The following is an 18,602-nucleotide window of genomic DNA, read 5'->3' as shown; positions in this document are numbered from 1 at the left end:
GGACATAAGGAGGAAGGGTAGTGTAGATACCAGTATAATAGGTGATACTGGTGGTAGAATGTCTGTGCCTAATCAGGTAAAGAATGTCAGTGAAGCCAAATGGCAAAAATTAAGATGTTTGTACACTAATATGAGGAGCCTAGGTAACAAAATGGAGGACCTAGAGCTACTGGTGGAGGAAGTGAAACTGGATATTATAGAGATAACAGAAACATGGTGGAATAGTAGTCATGACTGGAGGACAGGTATTGAAGGCCATGTGCTTTTTAGGAAAGACAAATAAAGGCAAAGATGGTGGAGTAGCATTGTATATCAATGATGAGGGAAACTGTAAAGAAAAAAGAAGTGATGGAATAGATAAGACAGTCTGTCTGGGCAAAAATCACATTGAGAAAGAGAAAGCTACTAGAGCCTCCCCTGAGACAGTGCTTGGGGTGTGCTACAGACTGCCGGGATCTGATTTGGATATGGCTAGAGACAGTTTTAATGAAGTAAACACTAATGGGAATTGTGTGATCGTAGGAGACTTTAATTTCCCAGATATAGACTGGAGGACAAGTGTTGTTAATAATAATAGGGCTCAGATTTTTCTGGATGTGATAGCTGATGGATTCCTTCACCAAGTAGTTGGAGAACCAACAAGAGGGGATGACATTTTAGATTTGGTTTTGGTAAGTAGTGAGAACCTCGTAGAAGAAATGGTTGTAGGGGACAACCTTGGTTCGAGTGATCATGAGCTAGTTCAGTTCAAACTAGATGGAAGGATAAACAAAAATAGATCTGGGACTAGGGTTTTTGATTTCAAAAGGGCTAACTTTTTAAAGACTTAAGGAAATTAGGGACGTGGATTGGACTGAAGAATTTGTGGGTCTAAAGGTGGAGGAGGCCTGGAATTACTTCAAGTCAAAGTTGCAGAAACTATCAGAAGTCTCCATCCCAAGAAAGGGAAAAAAAATCATAGGCAGGAGTTGTAGACCAAGCTGGATGAGCAAGCATCTCAGAGAGGTGATTAAGAAAAAGCAGAAAGCCTACAAGGAGTGGAAGATGGGAGAGATTAGCCAGGAAAGCTACTTTATTGAGGTCAGAACATGTAGGGATAAAGTGAGAAAGGCCAAAAGCCATGTAGAGTTGGACCTTGCAAAGGGAATTAAAACCAATAGTAAAAGGTTCTATAGCCATATAAATAAGAAGGAAAAAAAAGAAGTGGGACCGCTAAATATTGAGGATGGAGTGGAGGTTAAGGATAATCTAGGCATGGCCCAATATCTAAACAAATACTTTGCCTCAGTCTTTAATGAAGCTAATGAGGAGCTTAGGGATAATGGAAGGATGACAAATGGGAATGAGGATATGGAGGTAGATATTACCACATCCGAGGTAGAAGCTAAACTCGAATAGCTTAATGGGACAAAATCAGAGGGCCCAGATAATCTTGATCCAAGGATATTAAAGGAACTGGCACATGAAATTGCAAGCCCATTAGCAAGAATTTTTAGTGAATCAGTAAACTCAGGTTGTACCGTGTGGCTGGAGAATTGCTACCATAGTTCTTATTTTTAAGAAAGGGGAAAAAAAAGTGATCCGAGTAACTATAGGCTTGTTAGTTTGACATCTGTAGTATGTAAGGTCTTGGAAAAATTTTTGAAGGCGAAAGTAGTTAAGCACATTGAGGTCAGTGGTAACTGAGACAAAATACACTATGGTTTTACAAATGGTAGATCGTGCCAAACCAACCTGATCTCCTTCTTTGAGAAGGTAACAGATTTTTTAGACAAAGGAAATGCAGTGGATCTAATTTACCTCGATTTCAGTAAGGCATTTGATACGGTTCCACATGGGGAATTATTAGTTAAATTGGAAAAGATGGGGATCAATGTGAAAATTGAAAGGTGGATAAGGAACTGGTTAAAGGGGAGACTCCAATGGGTCATACTGAAAGGTGAACTTTCAGACTGGAAGGAGGTTACTAGTGGAATTCCTCAAGGAACGGTTTTGGGACCAATCTTATTTAACCTTTTTATTACTGACCTTGGCACAAAAAGTGAGAATGTGCTAATAAAGTTTGCGGATGACACAAAGCTGGGAGGTATTGCTAACACAGAGAAGGACCGGGATATCATACAGGAAGATCTGGATGACCTTGTAAACTGGAGTAATAGGATGAAATTGAATAGTGAAAAGTGCAAGGTCATGCATTTAGGGATTAATAACAAGAATTTTGGTTATAAATTGGGGGTGCATCAGTTGGAAGTAACAGAGGAGGAGAAGGACCTCAGAGTATTGGTTGATCACAGGATGACTGTGAGCCGCCAACATGATATGGCTGTTAAAAAAGCTAATGCAGTTTTAGGATGCATCAGGCAAGGTATTTCCAGTAAAGATAAGGAGGTGTTAGTACCATTATACAAGGTACTGGTGAGATCTCATCTGGAATATTGTGTACAGTTCTTGTCTCTCGTGTTTAAGAAGGATGAATTCAAACTGGAACAGGTACAGAGAAGGGCTACTAGGATGATCTGAGGAATGGAAAGCCTGTCTTATGAAAGGAGACTCAAAAGAGCTTGGCTTGTTTAGCCTAACCAAAAGAAGGCTCAGGGGGGATATGCTTGCTCTTTATAAATATATCAGAGGGATAAATATCAGGGAGAGAGAGGAATTATTTAAGCTTAGTACCAGTGTGGCCACTTCCTGGACACTAGGAAGTTTAGACTTGAAATTAGACGAAGGTTTCTAACCATTAGAGGAGTGAAGTTCTGGAACAGCCTTCCAAGGAGAGTAGTGGGGGCAAAAGATATATCTGGCTTCAAGACTAAGCTTGATAAGTTTATGGAGGGGATGGTATGATGGGATAGCCTAATTTTGGCAATTAATTGATCTTTGATTATTAGCAGGTAAATATGCCCAATGATCTGTGATGGGATGTTAGATGGGGTGGGATCTGAGTTACTACAGAGAATTTTCCTGGGTGCTGGCTGCTGAGTCTTGCCCACATGCTCAGGGTTTAACAGATGGCCATATTTGGGGTCAGGAAGGAATTTTCCTTCAGGGCAGATTGGCAGAGGCCTTGGAGGTTTTCTGCCTTCCTCTGCAGCATGGGATACGGGTCACTTGCTGGAGGATTCTCTGCACCTTGAGGTCTTTAAACCATGATTTGAGGACTTCACTAACTCAGACATAGGTTAGGGGTTTGTTACAGGAGTGGGTGGGTGAGATTCTGTGGCGTGCATTGTGCAGGAGGTCAGCCTAGATCAGGGGTTGGCAACCTTTCAGAAGTGCTATGCCGAGTCTTCATTTATTCACTCTGATTTAAGGTTCAGTGTGCTAGTAATACATTTTAGTGTTTTTAGAAGGTCTCTTTCTCTGTCTATAGTATACAACTAAACTATTGTTGTATGTAAAGTAAATACAGTTTTTAAAATGTTTAAAAGCTTCATTTACAATTAAATTAAAATGCACAGCCCCTCAGACCAGTGGCCAGGACCCAGGCAGTGTGAGTGCCACTGAAAATCAGCTCGCGTGCTGCCTTTGGCACCTGTGCCATAGGTTGCCTACCCCTGGACTAGATGATCTTAATGGTCCCTTTTGACCTTAAATTCTATTAGTCATACCTCTCTCTGCTAGAGAAACTTTCCTTTAATCCCTTTCTTTGCACTATTTTTATGCACAGTGAATACCATTTTATGCTGAGCCAAAGGAAGAAAACCATTTTTAACAGGTGGAAGGTATAGTCTTAGACTTCCTTAGAGACAGATGACAATTGATAGCTCTTCATGTGCTGATTTGCTTTATATTTTGTCAGGATTCATGACATTTGTCTCATCACCTTATCTCAGACCATACTTGTTTAAATTGATTCTTTACTGTTTACATAGAGGGCAGTTCCTCTGCCCAGCAACGGAGAGAAGTAGGGAAATGGCACAAGTTAAATACACGTTACCTGTTGCACTATGAGAATACCAGTCCCTGTATATATTTGGCAGTTTAATTAAGACTATTTTGAATTCTGGATGTATGTCTGTTTTGGCTGTAATTTCTGAGTTTCAGCAAGGGGTTGGGGGGGCTAATGGCATAGCTGACTCAAGGGAGGCACATCATGGGCAGGTGCAGACCTCACACAGCTCCTCATGCACCTCAAGCTAGGTGTGATACATCCCTGCATATTCCACTCCAGTTCCGCTGGCCGAGTCTAAGGCCAGTGTTCATATACATAACTCGTGCCAATACAGGCAGGCTGCAGTCTCCTGCTAAACTGTTCGGACCATGTGTGCCCTCTTTCCCACGCCTTATTTCTGCTCCTGTTGTGTGCCAATAACTTCCTCTTCAACCTGTTTTTAGATCCAGGTGTTTGTACTTGTTCTCTGTAAATACAAATAGAAAAGCAAACCACTCCCAAAGAAGCCATCCTCCTCCTTTGCTGTCCTGAGAAAACAGCGGCATTCCTGTACTTTGTGTGCAAGCCTAAACCCCCACCTGCAGCTTTGCAGAGGGAAAGTAAAGGGTGATAAAACCTCACTAGCCTCTCTTGGCAAGAAGCCCTGAAATAGCAGCAGGGACATGCTGGCCTTTGGGAGATGAGCGCTCCCTCTTAATGCCACTGAGCTGCATTAACCAGCAGGATAAGGCAGGATATTCTGGTCAGAGTATTTCAGGCAAAAGCCATAGTCTGGCAGCCCAAGCCCCTTCCCCCCTCATCCCAGCACAGCATTCAGTCTGCTCTCCAGAAAGCAGTCAAGGTGCCTCTAGAGCAAACAGATCCTATGCCTCTCTCATATTTCCTGGTGTCTTATTCCACACCTAGTCATTTGAATGTGATTTGGTTCTGCCAAAATTCCTGGTTTACTCTTACCTTCTCCCTTTTGAAACTGTCCCGCATTTCCCCTAACCCCATGTAACAATTCTCCTACTGATTATCAACCTCTTCTTTAACTCTGAAAGCCTTTTTTGGGGGCAACATTTATTTTCCAGTGAGGAGAAACCCATTCCTTTTATTTTTCCCATCATTTAATCCTCTAGATCTGGTAGCATCTGCATTGAATATGTACAGTGTAACTCTTTTCCTGTCAGTGCCAATTTTTAGCAATTAAAGGTGTCTAGGTTCTGGCTATCTTGGAGATCTCTCTCCTTCTGCATCATACTTGCAGTAGAGAGCCACTTAGGGTATGTCTACAAAACGGGATTATTCCGATTTTATAGAAACTGGTTTTTAAAACAGATTGTATAAAGCTGAGTGCATGTGGCCACAATAAGCAAATTAATTCGGTGGTGTGCGTCCATGTACCGAGGCTAGCGTCGATTTCCGGAGCGTTGCACTGTGGGTAGCTATCCCGTAGCTATCCCAAGTTCGCACAGTCTCCCCTGCCCATTGGAATTCTGGGTTGAGATCCCAACGTATGATGGTGCAAAAACGGTGTTGTGGGTGATTCTGGGTAAATGTCATCACTCACTCCTTCCTCCGTGAAAGCAACGGCAGACAATCATTTCGCGCACTTTTTCCCTGGATTGCCCTGGCAGACGCCATAGCATGGCAACCATGGAGCCCGTTTTGCCTTTTATCACTGTCACTGTATGTGTACTGGATGCTGCTGACAGAGGCGGTACTGCAGTGCTACACAGCAGCATTCATTTGCCTTTGCAAGGTAGCAGAGACTTTACCATCCCTATTGCACTGTCTGCCATTGTAAATTCACGATGAGATGATGGTTATTTTGCACCGGTGCAGTCATTTTGCACCGTTTGCATTTGGAAATTGGCAATGACGGTTATCAATCCTTTTGTACTGTCTGCTGCTGTCATGGGTGCTCCTGGCTGGCCTCGCTGAGGTTGGCAGGGGGTGCATAGACAAAAATAGGGATGACTCCCCGGGTCGTTCCCTTCTTTGTTTTGTCTAAAAATAGTCAGTCCTGCCTAGAATATGGGACAAGTGTACTAGAGAACCAGAGAGCATAGCTGCTCTGGGTCAGAGCCCCAGAGATCCTGCAGAAATGATGAGCTGCATGCCATTCTAGGGGGTGCCCCTGAAACAACCCCACCTGTTACTTCCCTCCTCCCCCAACCTTCCTGGGCTACTGTGGCAGTGTTCCCCCATTTGTGTGATGAAGTAATAAAGAATGCAGGAATAAGAGACATTGAGTTTTTAGTGAGATAAAATGAGGGGGAGGCAGCCTCCAGCTGCTATGATAGTCCAGGCAGGACATTAAAGGGGGGAGGGGGAAGAGGAGCTCAGTCTCCAGCTGCTATGATGAGGATGGTTACCAAGCCTTCTGTACCATCTGCCAAGAATGACCAGGAGTCATTCCCATTTTTACCCAGGTGCCCCTGGTTGACCTCACCGAGACCAGCCAGAAGCACTCACAGGCTGATGATGATGATGGATACCAGTCATTTAGCACCATCTGCCACCGGGAAGGGGATGCTGGTGTTCAGCGCTGCAGCACCTCACCGAGACCAGCCAGAAGCACTCACAGGCTGATGATGACGATGAATACCAGTCATTTAGCACCATCTGCCACCGGGAAGGGGATGCTGGTGTTCAGCGCTGCAGCACCCCATCTACCAGCAGTATGCGGTAGACATAGGGTGACATTGAAAAAAGGCGAGACAATTTTTTTCCCTTTTCTTCGGGGCGGGGCGGGGGGGTAGGGTGTAAATAGACCACATACACCCTGAAACACCCGGGAAAATGTTTTTGACCTTTCAGGCATTGGGAGCTCAGCCGAGAATGCAAATGCTTTTCGGAGACTGCAGGATAGCTGGAGTCCTCAGTATCCCCTCCCTCCCTCCATGAGCGTCCATTTGATTCTTTGGCTTTCCGTTACGCTTGTCACGCAGCACTCTGCTGAGTCCCTGCTGTGGACTCTGTCTATCATAGCCTGGAGATTTTTTCAAATGCTTTGTCATTTCGTCTTCTGTAACGGAGCTCAGATAGAACAGATTTGTCTCCCCATACAGCGATCAGATCCAGTATCTCCCGTACAGTCCATGCTGGAGCTGTTTTTGGATTTGGGACTGCATCGCCACCCATACTGATCAGAGCTCCACGCTGGGCAAACATGAAATGAAATTCAAAAGTTCGCGGGACTCTTCCTGTCTACCTGGCCAGTGCATCTGCGTTCAGATTGCTTTCCAGAGCAGTCACAATGGTGTACTGTGGGATACTGCCCGGAGGCCAATACTGTCGAATTGCGGCCACACTAACCCTAATCCACATGGCAATACCGATTTCAGCACTACTCCCCTCATCAGAGAGGAGTACAGAAATCGGTTTAAAGAGCCCTTTATACCGATATAAAGGGCTTCGTTGTATGGACAGGTGCAGGGTTAATTCGGTTTAACGCTGCTAAATTCGGTTTAAACGTGTAGTGTAGACCAGGCCTAAGAGGCATTCTCTATCAATTTCCAGTGTGGGGAGAGTCCTTGGATCTAGAATATGGTTACTCTTTTGTATCAACAAAGCTTGTGTTAACTCTGAGTGCATGTTTCAAGACCCGGTGGGGGTGTGTGTGTGTGAGAGAGAGAGAGAGAGATATTTCTGTGGACTAGGGAATTCTGTTTTAAACTGACTAGTTTAAGTATGTGGCAGGTTGCTTTTAAACGTACCCATGCCAGGCCTTTAGAAAAATCAAAGCAGCTAGCTTTAGAGGAGTTCTAGCAAGCGTTTTAAACAATGTCACAATCACTCCCAAAGCAGTGATCAGTCTCTTCAGATTTCATCTTCTCTTGCACGTTCCTCTTGCATCATGCCATTTTATTGCAAAGGGTAAGTGGGTTTCTTGCTGGTGAAAAACGTCAAGCTAAGATGTGGGGATATGGGAGTACTCTAGTTACCAGAGCTGGTGCAGCACACGCCTCAGCAATGTAAGCTTCCTCTGTATACTGCCAGTCACACCAGGGTGACTCAATTCTCCCCAGGACAAAATACTGATAGTGTGAGCTGGTTAGGGGAATCATCTTCATGTCCCATTTAAGCATTGGTCTGTGAGACTATGAATTAACCAGTTAAGGTGAGGGTAGTGCAGCTCAGACCAATAGTCCATCTAGCCTCCTGTCCTGTCCTGTCCCTGCCAGTAGCCAATACCAGATGATTTAGAAACAATTCTGGAATGACCTGCCCATGAGGGAAGCATTTCCTAGTCCGGGCAGTTAGTGGTTGGCTTATGCCTTGAAGCAGGAGTTTATATCCCTTCTATTTATTCTAATGGAAGCTACCCATATAAATATCTAATATTTGAATCCTACTAAACTCTTGGGCCAAGATCTCAAAGCTATTTAGCCACCCAAGTTCCACTGATTTCAGCAAGTGGTAACTGCCTAAAGAGCTTTGAGGATTTGGGCCTTGCTTCAATATGTAGCGGCTAATTCAGAGTTCCACAGGGTAAGTGCACATTATGTAAAAATTCCTTTTCAGCTTAAATTTGTTGCCTTTCACTTTGATTGCTCCTTGTCTCATATTATGAGATGGGGGGGAGGGAAGCACTTAACTTTTCTATACCATTAATTTCTCAGACTGCTGTCAGATGTCCTCTCTGAACTAAGTAGTTCTAACTCCCATGTATTTTCAATGAGACATCAAAGTGCCTAAGTCAATTCTGAAAATGGGATGTTAGTGCTTTTGGAAGTATTACCACTAATCTTAATTTTTCCACACCTGTAGTTTTCATCACCTCTCTCTCTGCCCCTTCTCTTTCTGCTGTATTGTTTTAGAGAAGAGACAGAATTACTAGACGCCTGAGAGCAGGTGTCCCACTGTTTTATAAAATGGCATATATAAACTATTCCTTATGTGTCCTAATGTTGGTTGCTACAGCTGCTGTTCAGTGAAGAGGCTTTTGCTGAGCTATTTGGAGTCTTATTGCAAAAAGTGGTGTTTGAGTAATGCACTGTACACTAGCTTGTCTGTCAACATTGACTCTACCATTCATGTTGTAGGAGGAGTGTCAGCTACACCCTGGCTTTATGGACCTGATTTATAAGCTAGCCCAATACTAAACCCCCAGGGACTGCTTTGCCCTGTAATTCCTCTGCTAGAAGTAGACCACTGCCAGACTCACATATTGTTTACATTTATATTAAAGCTGCTGTTGCCTTTTTCCTCCCTGTGGGTGGGAAAGTTATACATAAGATGGCAAGCCCTGCAGGTTTAGCTATCTTTATCTTCTACTGCAGCATACTCAGCCAGTGGTGCAGAGCTGGGACCAGAGCCAGGAGTCCAGCCACTGTGAGCTCATCCAACCCAGTGCTCACCCCATAGCAGTAGGAAGGAACCAAGCATGGGAGCAGACAGCTAAAACAGAAGGGAATACACTCTGACAGGATCAGCTGTTCCAGGCGGAAGAGCTTTAGGTTATATGTTAGGAACCTTTCCCTTCTGCTTCTGTCAATGGAAGCCAAGGGGAAATAGAAGCTATTTAAAAGTAAGAGCACCTGGGCCACTCCTTGCACACCAAACTCCTCTCTCCCTATTTCTTGTGGGGCACAGCTTTGCCTTGCAGGCTCTTCTGATGCTGCTTTCTCAATACCTCACAATGGTCATGCACTAGCATTTGCACATTTAATATATTTTATATAATGAAGTCTCCTGTAGTTCCACACTCCACTGTCCAAAATGCTGTTCCTTCTACTTCTATGTAGTGAGCAGTGGCCTGTAGGGATGGGAAAGAGGACTCACTAGCCTGCTCTGTCCAAGTGTCATGCATAGCTGGGCTATGCTCTTCCACTTGATGGACAAAAGCAAGCCTGAAGAGGCCTTCATACTTGTTGTGGGACTGAGAGTTAATACAGGCAGAAACAGCAGTTAATTGGAATGTGTAAATACATGTTCTTCTTCGAGTGATTGCTCACATCCATTCCAGTTAGGTGTGCGCGCCGCGCGTGCACGTTCGTCGGAAACTTTTTTACCCTAGCAACTCCAGTGGGCCGGCAGGTCGCCCCCTGGAGTGGCGCCGCCATGGCGCCCAATATATATCCCTGCCGGCCCACCCGCTCCTCAGTTCCTTCTTACCGCCGTGTCGGTCGTTGGAACTGTGGAGCGCGGCATAGCTGTCCTCCACGTCCCTAGCTCTCCTTGTTCTCTATCGTTATCTCTATTGTAGTTGTTAATTAGATTGTTAAGTGTAGATAGTGGTAGTTAAGTGATAAGTAGTTTGTAAATAGTTCTTCGCCGGGGGCTTAGCCCTTCCCGGCACCGGGCTCATGCCTGGTTCGCCGGGCTTCAAGCAGTGTGCGGCCTGCAAGAAGCCCATGCCTACCAGCGATCCCCACGACGCGTGCCTGAAGTGCCTGGGGGAATCGCACAGATCCGACAAGTGCCGCATCTGCAAGGCTTTTAAGCCAAGGACTAAGAAGGAGAGGGATCAAAGGCTCCGGACTCTCCTTATGGAGGCGGCACTTGACCCGGCGGCTTCGCAGGCCGGGATGTCGGCGCCGGCACTGGATCGCACCGGCACCGAGAAGACTCCCCGGCACCGACCTTCTCCGGCACCGGGGACAGAGCCTAGGCCGTCGAAGTCCATTACTCCGGCCAGGCAGACCCGAGTGGAGCGCCCGGCCTCAACATCGGCCGCGGCGCCGCCGGCACCGTCGACTCCGGGCCCGGCGGGTCCGTCGAGTCCAGTGCCGCCAAGCTCCCCCATGACATCTGGGGTCGAGATAGTGGTGCCATCCACACCAGAGACCTTCGCCTCGGCACGGGACCTCATAGCCATGACCGAGTCCACTCAGCTACCACCCCCGGTACCTCCGGTGCGGGTCGTGTCCAGAGGCAAGCCTATGATGTCGGCACCGTCTCGGGACTCACGTTCTCGATCCAGGTCCCGACGTCACGGTCGCTCCAGATCCCGCCGCCGCTCGCAGTCCCGGCACCGCTCCCCTCAGCGGTACCGGTCGCACTCGCGGCGCCGGTCGACATCGAGACGATCGCGGTCAGACTCCAGCCGCCGTTACCGGCACCGCGATTCCAGGAGCCGATCCAGACATTCGCCGCACCGGTCGACCTCCCGGCGCCGAGCTGGTGGCAGGTCCCGGTCCCGGTCGACCTCCCGGCACCGAACCGGTGGCAGGTCCCGATCCCGGCACCGAAGCGGCGCCCGGTACCGGTCCAGATCCCGGCACCGTGACAGAACCCGGTCCCGGTCCCGGCACCGATACGACTCCCGGCACCGGTCCCCGGCACCGAGACGATCGCCCGTGCCGGCCCGCGCGGACCCTTACCATCCAGGGTCCGCCCCGCCATGGCCCTCTAGACAGCCGTCCGTGTCTTCATTAACGGACAGTGGGTACGCGCTGGGCACCGACCGGCAGGCGGCGCTGTTCAGTGAGCCTCCACAGCAGGACCAAGGCCCGCAGCAATGGGGTTTCTGGACACCCTGGGCATATCATCAGGCCCAGGGCCCCCAACAGCTCCCTGCTAGGCCGGCGACTGCGGAGCGCAGGGCACCTGAAGCCTCGTTGTCTCGCCCCCCTCCCTCCCCGGATGGGGAGGAAGGGTCCAAGCATCAAGACTCCGCTTTGGCTCCTGAGGCAGAGGCGAGGGCCGAGGGAGACCCCCCATTAGACACTCTCTTGCCGGGGGTCTCCTCATCCTCCTCCCCTGATGAAGCGGTGGCTGGGACCTCCTCCAACAGCCCCCCCCCGCTGGACCTCAGGGCGCACCAGGACCTCCTCAGGCGAGTAGCCCAAAATCTGAGTCTGCAAGCCGAGGAGGTCTCGGAGGTAGAGGACCCTATTGTGACCATCCTCTCGGCAGACGCTCCCACCAGGGTCGCCCTGCCGTTCATACGAACCATCCAGGCCAACGCCAACACCATCTGGCAGTCTCCGGCCTCCATTCCTCCCACTGCGAAGGGCGTCGAGAGGAAGTACATGGCTCCTTCTAAGGGCTACGAGTACCTCTACGTACACCCGACTCCGTGTTCCCTGGTGGTCCAATCCGTCAACGATAAAGAGCGTCACGGCCAGGAGGCTCCAGCCCCCAAATCCAGGGAGGCCAGGCGGATGGATCTCCTCGGCCGTAAGGTGTACTCGGCTGGGGCGCTGCAGCTCAGGGTCTCCAACCAGCAGGCCCTGTTAAGCAGATACGCCTTCAACTCCTGGGTGGCAGCAGATAAATTCAAGGAGCTGCTGCCACAAGATGCTCGTCAGGAGTTTACGGCCATCTTAGAGGAAGGCAAGAAGGTCGCACGCACGTCCTTGCAAGCCTCTTTGGACGCTGCGGATTCGGCTGCCCGTACCCTCGCGTCGGGTGTAACAATGCGTCGCCTCTCCTGGCTGCAGGTTTCCGGCCTTCCGCCGGAGCTCCAGCACACTATACAGGACCTTCCTTTCGAAGGCCAAGGATTATTCTCGGACAAGACAGACCCCAGACTCAAGAGTCTGAAAGACAACCGAGTCATCATGCGGTCACTTGGGATGCACACACCAGTGACGCAACGCAGACCCTTCCGGCCGCAGCAACAACAACAACAGCGCAGGCCGTATTCCCAGTTCCGCCAGCGGCAGGACCTTAACAGGCGCCGCGGCAGGAACGGAAGGCGCAGGCACTCGGGGAACCAAGGGGGGCAAAACCAAGGCTCCTCTAAGCCCCCGCCTGGACCCAAGCCTTCATTTTGAAGGTGCGCCCGAGGGCGCAGTAACAGTTTCCCCAATGGATCCTTTCCCCCCGTTTTCCAACCGCCTTTCGTTTTTCCTCCCAGCGTGGTCCCTAATAACATCAGACCGCTGGGTCTTACACACGGTGCAGTCGGGATACCGCCTGCAGTTTGTTTCATTTCCTCCTCCCCGCCCCCCTTCCTCGTCCCTCTTCAGGGACCCCTCTCACGAGCAATTCCTTCGGCAGGAGGTGCAGACGCTCCTCGGCAAAGGAGCTATAGAGGCGGTGCCGGAGAACGAGAAAGGCAAGGGGTTTTATTCCCGCTACTTTCTGATCCCCAAGGCCAAGGGAGGCCTCAGGCCTATCCTCGACCTGCGAGAGCTCAACAAGTACCTGGTGAAGTTGAAGTTCCGCATGGTTTCCTTGGGGACCATTATCCCATCCCTGGATCCGGGAGACTGGTACGCCGCCCTCGACATGCAGGACGCGTATTTTCACATTGCTATCTGGCCACCCCACAGACGTTTCCTTCGCTTCGTTGTGGGGTCTCTGCATTACCAATTTGCAGTCCTCCCATTTGGCTTGTCCACGGCCCCGAGAGTGTTTACGAAATGCATGGCAGTTGTTGTGGCGCAGCTTCGGCGCAGTCGTATCCACGTGTTCCCGTATCTGGACGATTGGTTGATTCGGGGCACGTCGGAACAACAAGTCTGCAGCCATGTCCGTGTGATCACCGACATGTTCGCCACTCTGGGCCTCTTGGTGAACACAGACAAGTCCACCCTGGCCCCCACACAAAGGGTGGAATTCATCGGGGCCGTCCTGGACGCCACTGTGGGCAGGGCCTTGCTGCCATTGCAGCGGTTCCAGGCCTTGTCGGCAATCGTGCAACGACTACAGACAGCCCCCTTGACGTCAGTGAGGACGTGTCTAACCCTGTTAGGCCACATGGCGGCCTGTACTTTCGTGACCAATTACGCTCGGCTCCGCATGAGGCCACTCCAGTTGTGGCTCATCAGTCATTACAGACCGACAAGACAGCCACTAGATATGTTAATCACGATCCCCCAGAGGGTCTTAGATTCTCTCGGCTGGTGGCTGGACCAGTCAGTGTTGTGTGCGGGTCTCCCCTTCCACCCATCTCAGCCCTCGGTGTCCCTAACAACAGATGCCTCAGATCTCGGCTGGGGGGCCCACGCAGGGACCCTGAGGACGCAGGGCCTGTGGTCCCAGGAGGAGGTGGGGCTACACATCAACATGCGGGAGTTGAGAGCGGTCCGTCTTGCTTGTCAAACGTTCTGTCATCAGCTCCAGGGTCGTTGTGTCGCGGTGTTCACCGACAACACGACGACCATGTATTATATCAACAAGCAGGGCGGCACCAGATCCTCCTCCCTGTGCCACGAGGCGATACGACTCTGGGACTTTTGTGTAGCCCACTCCATTCACCTCATGGCTTCCTTCCTCCCCGGAGTACGGAACACGCTGGCGGATCGATTGAGCAGATCCTTCCTGTCACACGAGTGGTCCCTTCGCCCAGACGTCGCCCTCTCCATCTTCCGGAGGTGGGGTTATCCCCGGGTGGACCTCTTCGCGTCCAAGGGGAACAGGAAGTGCCAAGCGTTCTGCTCCTTTCAGGGCAGGGAGCCCGGGTCGATAGCGGATGCCTTCCTCATCCAGTGGTCGACCCACCTGTACTATGCGTTTCCCCCATTCCCGTTGGTCCACAGGGTCCTTCTGAAGGTGCGCAGGGACAGGGCTCACGTGATCATGGTAGCCCCGGCATGGCCCAGACAGCACTGGTACCCCATGCTGCTGGACCTGACCATAGCCGACCCAGTTCCCCTGCCCCTTCATCCGGACCTGATTACCCAGGAGCACGGGACACTCTGTCACCCGGACCTGCAGTCGCTGCACCTAGCGGCGTGGCTCCTGCGTGGCTGACTGGCTCTGAGCTGCGCTGTTCCACGCCGGTGAGGGAGGTGCTCTTGGGCAGCAGGAAGCCGTCCACAAGAGCGACATATTTGGCCAAATGGAAGCGCTTCTCCTATTGGTGCGTGGAGAGAAATCTCCGCCCTATGGAAGTTTCAGTAGCCGACATCTTAGACTACATTTGGTCCCTCAAAGGGCAAGGTCTGGCCATATCGTCGTTACGAGTCCACCTAGCAGCTATCTCCACCTTTCACCCGGGTGCGGATGGTCGCTCTGTTTTTTCCCACTCGACGGTGTCTAGATTCCTTAAGGGGCTGGAACGTTTATACCCTAACGTCCGTCCCCCTGCTCCAACCTGGGATCTTAACCTGGTGTTGTCCCGGCTCATGGGGCCCCCCTTTGAGCCGTTAGCTACTTGCTCCCTGCTTTACCTCTCTTGGAAGACGGCCTTCCTAGTAGCTATCACCTCAGCTAGACGGGTGTCGGAACTCCGGGCTCTTGTGGTAGACCCCCCATATACGGTCTTCCACAAGGACAAGGTGCAGCTGAGACCACACCCTGCTTTTCTCCCCAAGGTGGTCTCAGCCTTCCACGTCAACCAAGAGATATTCCTCCGGGTTTTTTTCCCGAAACCTCACTCCTCAGGCAGGGAGCAGCAGCTCCACTCGCTTGATGTCCGTAGGGCTCTCGCGTTTTACGTGGAGAGGACTAAGCCCTTCCGCAAATCCCCCCAGCTTTTCGTGGCGGTAGCGGACCGCATGAAAGGGCTTCCTATCTCCTCCCAGAGGTTATCCTCATGGGTAACGTCCTGTATCAGGACCTGCTATGACTTGGCCCACGTCCCTACGGGCCGTGTGACTGCGCATTCTACCACGGCGCAGGCGTCGTCGCTGGCTTTCCTTGCCCGTGTGCCCATCCAGGAAATCTGTCGGGCAGCGACCTGGTCATCGGTCCACACCTTTGCTTCCCACTACGCCCTGGTCCAGCAGTCTAGAGAGGATGCGGCCTTCGGATCTGCTGTGCTCCATGCCGCGACTTCTCGCTCCGACCCCACCGCCTAGGAATGGCTTGGGATTCACCTAACTGGAATGGATGTGAGCAATCACTCGAAGAAGAAAAGACGGTTACTCACCTTTGTAACTGTTGTTCTTCGAGATGTGTTGCTCACATCCATTCCACACCCGCCCTCCTTCCCCACTGTCGGAGTCGCCGGCAAGAAGGAACCGAGGAGCGGGTGGGCCGGCAGGGATATATATTGGGCGCCATGGCGGCGCCACTCCAGGGGGCGACCTGCCGGCCCACTGGAGTTGCTAGGGTAAAAAAGTTTCCGACGAACGTGCACGCGCGGCGCGCACACCTAACTGGAATGGATGTGAGCAACACATCTCGAAGAACAACAGTTACAAAGGTGAGTAACCGTCTTTTTAAATTGTTCTTAGCATGTCTCATGGTTACAGGGCTAGCTGCACCTCTGTTCTCTTCTTGGTCTGAGTACACTCCCTCAGCTATCAGGCGTCGTGACTTCACCTCTCCTGGGGAGCAATTCCACAGTTCTCTCACAGGCTGGCTCTAGGAGTGGATCACCTGTTCTTACCCAGCAGGTCCAACTGGATTCAGCTCTTATGGTTCTTTCCTTCTGGAGTCTGAGACCAGCAGTGACTAAACCTCCTTAAAAACAATACTTTAAATTTTAACAGTAGGAACAAATAATTTAGAGGATTTCAATAAACAGCTAACAGTCTCCATGCCTATCACTTTCCATCTCCCAATAGCAGCCTAAGAAAACCTAACTGCTTCAGCCTCTGACCTGGGTAGCTGGGTCAGTCTGGTGTCCCCACACAACCACCTCCTCTCTTGTGAGGAAGCCCCTTTTTAAATGGCCAAACTTCTTGAACTTCATTCTCAGACTTGGGCCCCTCAGGATAAAACTAGTTTTGCAAGTTGGCTGGAAAGAAAATCATCAGAAGTCCTCAAAGATAACCATTTGGGCATGGGCCCTTGACAACCCGTAAGTGTTTGCTTGCTGAGAGGGAGAGGGCTGCCCAGACCTAATTTTTAAGCCCCCTTGACCCAACCCTTTCTTCCTAACCTGAGACAGTGCCACTGCCTCCAGCCTATAGTAGTGGTGTCCCATCAGGTGGCTCAGCCCTATGAAAGGGTGGCTTATTTCAAGTTGTTCTTTTACTTCTTGCTTCTATTAAACTAATTTTCATACAGTAAAAACCCCAATAACCATGTCAACATACATATTCGTAAGTTACAGAGCAGCTCCACTACTATCACAGTAGGTATGACAAGTTTATTTTAAACAAGATGGCAAATTAAAAATGGCTCTTTAAACTTACTCTAACCAACTTCTTGAAACAAATTCAAAGTACAGTTAAAAAAAAACAGGAAAAGCTACTCATTGCCATATACATTTCTTTTTGTTTCTGCACCAAGAACATGCACAAAAGGGAACTGGTCTTTGCACTGCTCTAGTCTGTCTGCAGAAGAGAGAAATAAGTAATTGAGAAATCCCCTCTCCATCCTCTTACACAACAAGTTCCAAGCAACATGTACAATAAGGAACACTAATGCCCAGGATTAACTATTTTGTCACTACAGCTGCCTGTTTCAGTAATATCTTGACTTCCCAAAACTGGCATTTCTGAGAAACCTTCCCTGACTCTGTCTATTGTGTCACTGTATTGCAGGCAAGTGGGTGACAAAACACACCAATGAGGAAAGAGGAGCAACAGAAACAAATTTGAGGATTGCAATGAGACTAAAAGGAAGAGAGTGTACAGGACTGCTTGACATTTCAGCTCAGCCAGGCTATTTTACAAGGAGGCAATGATTCATGTAATTGATATTTGAGCTGGGTTTTTTTTGGGGCACTCATTCTTTTAATCCCTTTGTTTTCAAGTGGAGAACAAGGGTCCTGCTTTCTGGATATATAACAGATGGCAATAAAGTAGTCACCAACCTTCCAGAAATACATGGTACCTGTACAGGCATAGCAAAATGGATGAATGTCTCTGAAAAATCAACTTCCCCACCTGCTGGCCAAACTACATGTTGCAACATCCAAAGCATTTAGTGTTTTTTGTGTAAGAGAGAATTGCCTGCCTTGATCCAGCATCACAATCGCTAGCCAAAAGGTCTCAACAGTATGCTACCTTCACCTTCACCAGCCGGTGGTGTTTGCAAGGCAGGGAGGGGTGGATATTCTCAGCGGAAGTGACAGATAGCCACATCTAGCAGGTTTGGGACAGAGGAACTGATGTGGGTTGATACTAGGGCCAGCTGTACTATGCAGCAACACCACCCCCCTGTGTTTAGTACCCTGATTTAATGGGCTTGAGTGTAAACTACCAGCTGTATAAGGAGATCTGTGGGAGGGAAGGCTGGGAGGAGTTCAGTACAGAAGGGTTATTTTACTTCCACTCAGCAGTCTGAAGAAGAAAAGTAGAAAATACTCATATAGTAACATGGGGAACAGAGACCTTTCACATAGCCCTAAGTCAGCCTAAAAAGAATTGTGCCTGAATTGCTTGAATGATCTGTGTCACCTCTGCCAATCCCCACCCTACTGAAATAATGATTCCACCACAGAGGTGAGCAAGTATACTCTTTGCCATAGTGACTATGGATCAAGCACCATAAGCGTACATGGCATTACCCAAGGAGAAAAAAAGTGAAGGTACTTGCCTGATGGAGATCATAACCTAAACAGAGGTTTGAACAGTACTCACATCTCCTTTCTAGAGCATCCTTCCTTTTGCTGATAATTTGTTCCAGCTGCTCTACAATTCAGCTCTAAATCATCTCCTGTGCTTCCCCTAATGAGACCTGCCATTTTAAGCTGTCTTTTCCAGATCAGATGGATAAAAGGATCCTGCCTCAGAGGAGCAGAGTTTGCATCTGGCTTGAATGAAGAGTCTGCTCTACTCCAAGAGAACATGAGTGAGGTGCTGGCTGGAAGTGGGCAGTAGAGGAAATATGATACACCCTAACACACATGATCTCCCTGGATGCTTTTGAGTCTACAGCATCCCATCGACTAACAAATTCTGTACAGACGTGAAGTCTTGCAGTGGACATG

This window comes from Gopherus flavomarginatus, chromosome 1 (assembly GCF_025201925.1).
Source record: "Gopherus flavomarginatus isolate rGopFla2 chromosome 1, rGopFla2.mat.asm, whole genome shotgun sequence".
Taxonomy (NCBI): Eukaryota; Metazoa; Chordata; order Testudines; family Testudinidae; genus Gopherus; species Gopherus flavomarginatus.
The sequence above is the reverse complement of the archived record's forward strand: the minus strand, read 5'-3'. Positions refer to the sequence as shown.